The 7,541-nt window shown below is 42.5% G+C and overlaps 1 long non-coding RNA gene across 1 annotated transcript; it reads left to right on the top strand.

Moving 5' to 3' along the window:
• The first annotated feature begins 456 nt into the window (after positions 1 to 456).
• On the top strand, positions 457 to 2,590 carry LOC111096109. The gene is made up of 3 exons (XR_005358881.1): positions 457 to 517; positions 2,050 to 2,107; positions 2,184 to 2,590. It is a non-coding gene; the product is annotated as an uncharacterized LOC111096109 (long non-coding RNA).
• Positions 2,591 to 7,541: the final 4,951 nt, after the last annotated feature.

Raw genomic sequence — 7,541 nt, 5'->3', positions numbered from 1 at the left:
GACAATTCTTGGAAGCCTCAGCGGGCAGTCTCTTCAAGTCACATTCTATTGGTGAGAACTAGTCACATGGTCATAATAGACCGCAAAGGAGGCTGGGAAGTGCAGTCTAACCTTGCACTTTGCTATCACCCCCTTGACTACAAAGAGGAATGATTTTGGTGGGCAGAAAAGTTTGACTGATTTCTTCTTCTTTCTTTTATCTTTATTTCTTCTTTATTTATTTAGTGGGTTTGATATTTTTTGGTTTTTATTTAGTTTATTTATGATTTGAGTTGTCGTTGGATTTTTCTTCTTGTTTTTTCACTTCCTTCCTTCCTTCCTTCCTTCCTTCCTTCCTTCCTTCCTTCTTTCCTTCCTTCCTTCTTTCCAATTTTATTTATATATTTGACAGAGAAAGGGAACATAAGCAAGAACAACCGAGGGAGAGGGAGAAGCAGGCTGATGCAGGGCTCGGTCTCGGGACCCTGGGATCATAATTTGAGCCGAAGGGAGAGGCTTAACCAACTGAGCCACCAAGGTACCCTGAAAGGTTTGATTCTCTGAGAGGACTAAATACTAGGCACTCCAATGTTTGGATTCTAATTCTAGACTAAAATTTCTTAATCTTGACACTACTGACATTTTAGACTATATAATTCTTTGGGGATGGGAGGGAGGCTGCCTTGTAACATTCTATGATGTTTAGCAGCATCCCTGGCCTCTCCCCACCTGATGCCAGTAGCACCCCTACCCTCACTTCCCCCAGCCCCATCATGATATCAAAAATGTCTCCAGACATTACCAAATATCTCTGGGGGTACAAAATCACCCCCAGGTGAAAATCATTGTTCTAGACAATGAAAGCAGGGTCAGAACCTTCTGTCAGTGAGGGATGAAACACAGTGAAATAACCTGCCCACACTTTGTCACATGGAAAGCTCACGAAGTTGCTGCTAGTTTTTGCTTACAAAATTGCTTAGGTGAGGTGCTGACTTCAAGTTGCAGAGGGCACTGAGTGATACAAACCCCAGCCCTCAGACTCTACAGGTCCTGGATGAGAATCACAGCGGAGAGCCTGCAGGTGCTCATCACAGTTAGAGAAGTGCTTAGAGACACGCTCTGTTAATTCTTTTCACTTCACTCAATACAAATCTCAAAACCATAGCAGCTTGTTTGCAAGAACACATTTTCTGGGTTATTTGATGCAGAGTCTCTGAAATCTCTGTGAGAAATAAGGGTTGTTTTTGTTTGCTTGTTTTAGATCTTGCCTAACATGAGACAGTATGTATAAGCATCTGGCAAGTTCTTGTTCTTTATGGACATGGCAAACAAAAGGGGGTTGCCTAAGAAGTATATTTGTTTTCAGAAATGGGCTGTCCTGGAAAACTGGTGAAACTTCCTTGTAGTACAGGAAGTAGTACTACCATCCAGCAAAGCATTAGGATGCCAGTAGTTTGCTTTATCTTCTAGAAACCCAACAATGATGTTCTGACTTCTTGGGAAACAGCTCTTCTGGCTAAGCTGACAGCTATTCCTTCACATTCCATAGAGATCTTTGGGATGAGCCTCAGAGTTTGGGCTGTAGTCCCAGACAATGAACTCTAGGTCTGCGTGTAGCTGGCAGCATGAAGTATTCATTTCCCAATTCATTGGCAGTGGGGCAAGGTTCTTGAACACTATTTGAAGATGGTTATGTCTTTTTAATTTTAAAGCTACTTAAAGAACTAGAGATACAAGGAGATACAAGGTCATAATCAATATAGCCCAGTTTGAAACACCGTGAGGAAAAGGAGTAGAGAAATGTTCTCTGGTGCCAGAGTGGTGCAAAGTAACAGGTTTGTGTCAGACTGAGATTTGTGTGCAAATAGCTAAGTATTCCTTCCGATTATGAGCAATTTGGGTCTGAGTAAGCATTTGAAGATTCACAGACTCACGTGTATCATTCTTTCTAAGCAGGCCTGACAACACCAGACTTTTGGCTATTTACCAGTTGCTATGTAGTCTGGAAACAACAATGAACAAATAAAAGATCACTGATCTTATGTTGCCTCCTGATTGTTCTCATTCCAGTGTAACCGAGTCTGTCCCCTGCTCAACATCTCTCATCGTCTACTTCCCAGTGTCTACAGTGAGTGTCCAAATGCCTCACCAGGCCCAGAAACCCTCTGCGGCTCCATTTTGAGCCTTATTTCCTGCTGTTCCAGGTCTCCTCTGCCACCCAGAACCAGCAGAGCCAAGTGCACCAGGACACGGCAGGCCCCCAGCATTGCTCAGATCTCTCCCTCTTGAACCCCAAAGCTTGATGGCTACTTTTTCAGGGTGTCAGGATTCAGGTCACATTTTATACTTTCTGGAAAGCCTTCCTGGCTTTCACTGTGGCCACCTGAGAGGAACTGGCCATTCGCCCCCTGTGCCCCTCAGGTCATTGATAAATAAGCCTTTATCACCCAGAACTCTGTTTGCACTTTATTTCACACATCCTTTAGATGTCTGACTCGCCCCTGCTCTGAGGGCAGGGCCAATGTCTAACTAGCTCTTCTGGGAAGCAATAGTGCCTAACAGTAGATCTGGAGAATGTTTGTTCAATAGAAGTTTATCGAACAGCAATTTCTGTCATGCGCCTTTTCTTTTTTTTTTAATTGTGGCAAAATACACATAACATAAAATTCACAACATCTTAATCACTTTATTTACTTATTCATTTTCATCTTTTTTAAATTTTTATTTTTTATTATTTTTTACTTGTCATCTTAATCATTTTCTTATTTATTTATTTATTTATTTATTCATTCATTCATTCATTCATTCATTCATGAGAGACAGGCAGAGGGAGAAACAGGCTCCCTGCAGGGAGCCCGATGCGGGACTCTATCCCCGGACCCGGGATCACGCCCTGAGCCAAAGGCAGACACTCAACCGCTGAGCCACCCGGGCGTCCCTCATCTTAATCATTTCCAAGTGTACGGTTCAAGAGTGTCAAGTACATCCACACTGTTGTGCAACCATTACCACCATCCCCTGCAGAACTCTTCTCATCTTGTAAAACCAAAACTCTGCACCTCTTACACACTAACTCCTCATTATTCTCCGCTTTCAGCTTCTGGCAACCACTTTTCTACTGTTTGTCTCTGAATCTGACAGATCCATATTCTAGGTACCTCATATAAGTGGAATCATAGGGGCTCCTGGGTGGCTCCGCTGGTTAAGCATCTGCATTCGGCTCAGGTCATGACCCCAGGGTCCTGGGATCGAGTCCCACATCAGTTTCACTGCTCAGCGGGGAGCCTGCTTCTCCCTCTCCCCTTGCCTGCTGCTTCTTCTGCTATGCTCTCTCTCTTTTCTCGGTCAAATAAATAAATAAAATCTTAAAAAAAAAATAAGTGGAATCTTATCTCTTGTGAGTGGCTTATTTCACTGAGCATAATGTCCCCAAGGCTCATCTGTGTTGTAGCATGTGTCAGAATTTCCTTCCTTTTGAAGGCTACTACTGCATTGTGTGTATATACTACATTTTGTTTATCTGGTCATATATCGGGGGATGCTTGGGTTGCTTCCACTTTTTGACTATTGTGGATAATGCTGCTGTAAACATAAATGTCCAAATACCTGTTCAAGTGTCTGCTTTTGGTTTTATTAGGTGTATACCTAGACATAGGATCAATCTGTGTTTATTAATGTATTAAAGGAACAGACATATTGTTGCAGGCCAGCAGTTTCCACACAGGATTTCACTGAATACCCATGGTAATTCTAGGAGGCACAACAGTTACAATTCCTTTCTCAAGAGATAAGAAAACTGAAAGCAATTGCCCAGTTTCATAAAGCCAACCAGTTGCAGAGTTGGATTGTGACTCACACACTTAGATCCCCAGATCCATGCTTTTGAGTTCTGTGACATATTTGCCTTTCTTCAGAGGGTTGGTGGTCTCCCTCACTGGTGGGTGAAGGTTCTGCCTTGGGTTAGGGAAAAGGGACTTCCTGAATAAGAGGCATCCTACTTAGGGGACGCCTGGGTGGCTCAGTGGTTGAGCGTCTGTCTTCAGCTCAGGTTGTGATCCCAGGATCCAGGATCGAGTCCCATGTCGGGCTCCCTGCAGGGAGCCTGCTTCTCCCTCTGCCTGTGTCTCTGCGTTCTCTCTCTTTGTCTCTCATGAATAAATAAATAAATCTTAAAAGAAAAAAAAAAAGCATCCTGCTTAGGTGCCAAGATTACCAAGGTTAGCTATTAGTGACTAGCTTTACCCTAGTCCTTCAGAGTCTTGGATATTCTGCAGTGAGGCTGTAACATGCTTCTCAGTGTTCTGTATCCTAGGACAACATGACCTAATAAACTCATAATCAAGTTCGGTGATTACAAAATCACTCAAAAACAACTGGGTTGCTGTGCATTCCTCTGAAGTAATGAATGTGGGAGATCATTTAAATCTGGTTGAAAAAAAAAAATAAATAAATCTGGTTGAGATCGCTCAATTTTATTACAAAGATTTCTTGGTGTTTTTTTCCATGAAAGAGAGAGTGGGTTCCTAATCTAATAAGTCACTCAGAAATAATCTACCTATGAGAAGCCTTACCTATTCATCTCGTCAAAGATTTGGCAGTTCATTGAACTATCTGGTAAATGGTGGGTTATCACCTCACACCTAGATATACCACTGTGTCCCTAGAGTCAAAACTGCCTCTGCACAGTAGCCACTGGACATGAAAACCCAGGGCAGAGAAGAAAGGCAAGGGATAAGACAGAGAACTTATGCTTTTTTTTTTTTTTTAAGATTTTTAAAATTTATTCATGAGAGACATAAAGTGAGAGGCAGAGATACAGGCAGAGGGAGAAGTGGGTTCCCCACAGGGAGTCCAATGTGGGACTCAATCCCAGGACCCCGGGATCACGCCCTGAGCCGAAGCAGACAGTCAACCACTGAGCCACCCAGGTGCCCCAGAACTCATACTTTGATGTACCTTCTCTGCTCCAAACATTCAGCAGTGACACATAAAATATTGAAGCAGAAAACCCCAAATACCTGAATAAACTAAAAAATAAGATGAATACTTGAAGATGGAAAAGATCAAGCAGGAAAGAGATGAAATATTCCAAGAGTGGAAATGTAAAGCAGAGAGCACATCAGAGCCCCGGGTTTGTTGTGCTCTGGTTGGAAGTCAGTGGAAATGACTGGGAGCTTGAATCCTATGGGATGAAGAGAACTATAAATGTTCCACACAAGGCTCACTGCTGGAAGTGGAGGGCAGAACAGGTCATGAAAGGAAGTTGGGAAAAAATAAACAACTATGGGTGACCGCCACCTGGGGAGATGGCATTTCATAAGCTGCAGGACTGGGGAGGTAGGAAGTCAGAGAGGAGCTTCACAACCAAGTCACCAGATGGCGCATTACCTTATTTTGCTTAACTCTAAGACCACAATGGGGCAGGAGATCATAAAATGTCATTGTAAGACAATGGCCTCGCCAGGGGGCAGGTGGAAGCAACTGCAAAACCACTAGCTGGGTGGAGGCTTGAGGACAGAGTAAGAGAGAAAGAAAAACAAAAACGTCCAAGGAAATTAAACATCGGAATATGGAACCACTCTACATTCATACTGTGGAACAGACTGACAAAGACTACAAAATAAATATATGTGGCATGCTCAGAGATACAAAAAGGAGTAACTTCTGTTTTAAAAAAGAGCAAGGAGGGATCCCTGGGTGGCGCAGCGGTTTAGCGCCTGCCTTTGGCCCAGGGCGTGATCCTGGAGACCCGGGATCGAGTCCCACGTCGGGCTCCCGGTGCATGGAGCCTGCTTCTCCCTCTGCCTATGTCTCTGCCTCTCTCTCTCTCACTGTGTGGCTATCATAAATAAATAAAAATTAAAAAAATAAAAAAATAAAAAAAAAATAAAAAAGAGCAAGGAATTATTTAAAAAGCAAACAGAGGGGCTCCTGGCTGGCTCAGTTGGTAGAGCATGTGACTCTTGATCTCAGGGTTATGAGTTCAAGCCCCACATTGGGTGTAGAGGTTACTTAAAAATAAAATCTTAAAAAAAGCAAGTCTTTAAAAAAAAAGCAATCAGAAAGAGAGCAGGAACAGGTGACGGTAAAAAGGAACGAACTGAAATCTTCAAATCTTGGAAAAGAAATAGTTATTAAAATTTTAGAAATTATATACAGGGTAAACTTGACATTTGGCAGACAAAGAAAGAAGAGTGGTGAATTGAAAAAGAGAAAAAAAGTGGACAAGAAGATTAATTGCTAGTACCTTTTGAGAAAAATAGACAAGCTCACATTATCTGGATTTTCACAATCCCTGTAGATGACTACAGTTATTTATCCCTGTTTATCCCTGGCTTGGGCCATCGCATGTCACGGTCAGCAGTCCTGCCCACTTCTTAGTGGGAGCTTCTCAGGGCTTAGGACCTTCTCTGGGCTTAGGATCACCAGCCTTTCGACAGAACAATTTCCCTTGGATTCATGCCAGTTTCCTGGACAAGCCAAGGCCTGCAGGAGACCTCAAGAGGTGCAGATATGCAATGATGAATGCACTTGGGACATCTGTGACACCTTTGCTCAGATTCATCCTTTTTTTTTTTTAAGATTTATTTATTTATTTTAGAGACAGAGTGTATGAGCAGGGGGAGGGGCAGAAGGAGAGGCAGAGAGAGAATCTCAAGCAGATTCCATGCCTAGTGCGGAGTGTGACTCGAGGCTCGATCTCACTATCCTGAGAGCATGACTTAAGCTGAAACCAATAGTTGAACACTTAATTGACTGAGCCACCCAGGTGCCCTGATCAGATTTATCTTCTGTGTGGGTCTGAGCACACAGCTTAACTCACTACTAGTATTTTTTATATTTACACATTATGAAGCTTTATTAGTCTTTCTCTGAACTTATTGATTCAACATTATATCTGGAGTAGCCTACAAATTTTTCAAATTCATTTCAGTGAGAGAAAACCCTCCAAATATATGGGTGAAAAAATAAGGTAATTTCCAGTTCCTTCCTGCTCTTGGGCTCTCCCTCTTGTATCAGCAGACATGGAAGAAGGAGCATTGTGCATATTCTAGATTCCCCTTGAGGGTCAAAGGGTGGAAACAGGTATGAGTGCATGACTGTATCCTGTAATAGAATCTATATATACTACAAATACTATATACTATATATACACACTACATATAGAAGGTGAGTGCTCAGGAATTATTTTTGTTAGTAGAAATTTCTGCTCAAAAAGTCTTAAGACCACTTCTCTAAACATTGGTCTAGGGATGCTTGGGTGGCTCAGTGGTTGAGCATCTGCCTTCAGCTCAGGGCCTGATCCCAGGATCTGGGATTGGGCTCCCTGTGAGGAGCCTACTTCTCCCTCTACCTGTGTCTCTGCCTCTCTCTTTCTGTGTCTCTCATGAGTAAATAAATCTTTTAAAAATAAAAAATAAAAAAATAACATTGGACTAATGTAGAAGCTATGCATTTGCTGGCTGTGTATGAACCATTGCATCCAACTGGAAAATGCCCTCTTATCCTGATCTTCTTTGGTTTCTCTTCCTCCAACTCAACACGGAATGCATGACTCCACA

This window comes from Canis lupus, chromosome 5 (genome assembly GCF_011100685.1).
Source record: "Canis lupus familiaris isolate Mischka breed German Shepherd chromosome 5, alternate assembly UU_Cfam_GSD_1.0, whole genome shotgun sequence".
Taxonomy (NCBI): domain Eukaryota; kingdom Metazoa; phylum Chordata; class Mammalia; order Carnivora; family Canidae; genus Canis; species Canis lupus.
The sequence above is the reverse complement of the archived record's forward strand: the minus strand, read 5'-3'. Positions and strand labels throughout refer to the sequence as shown.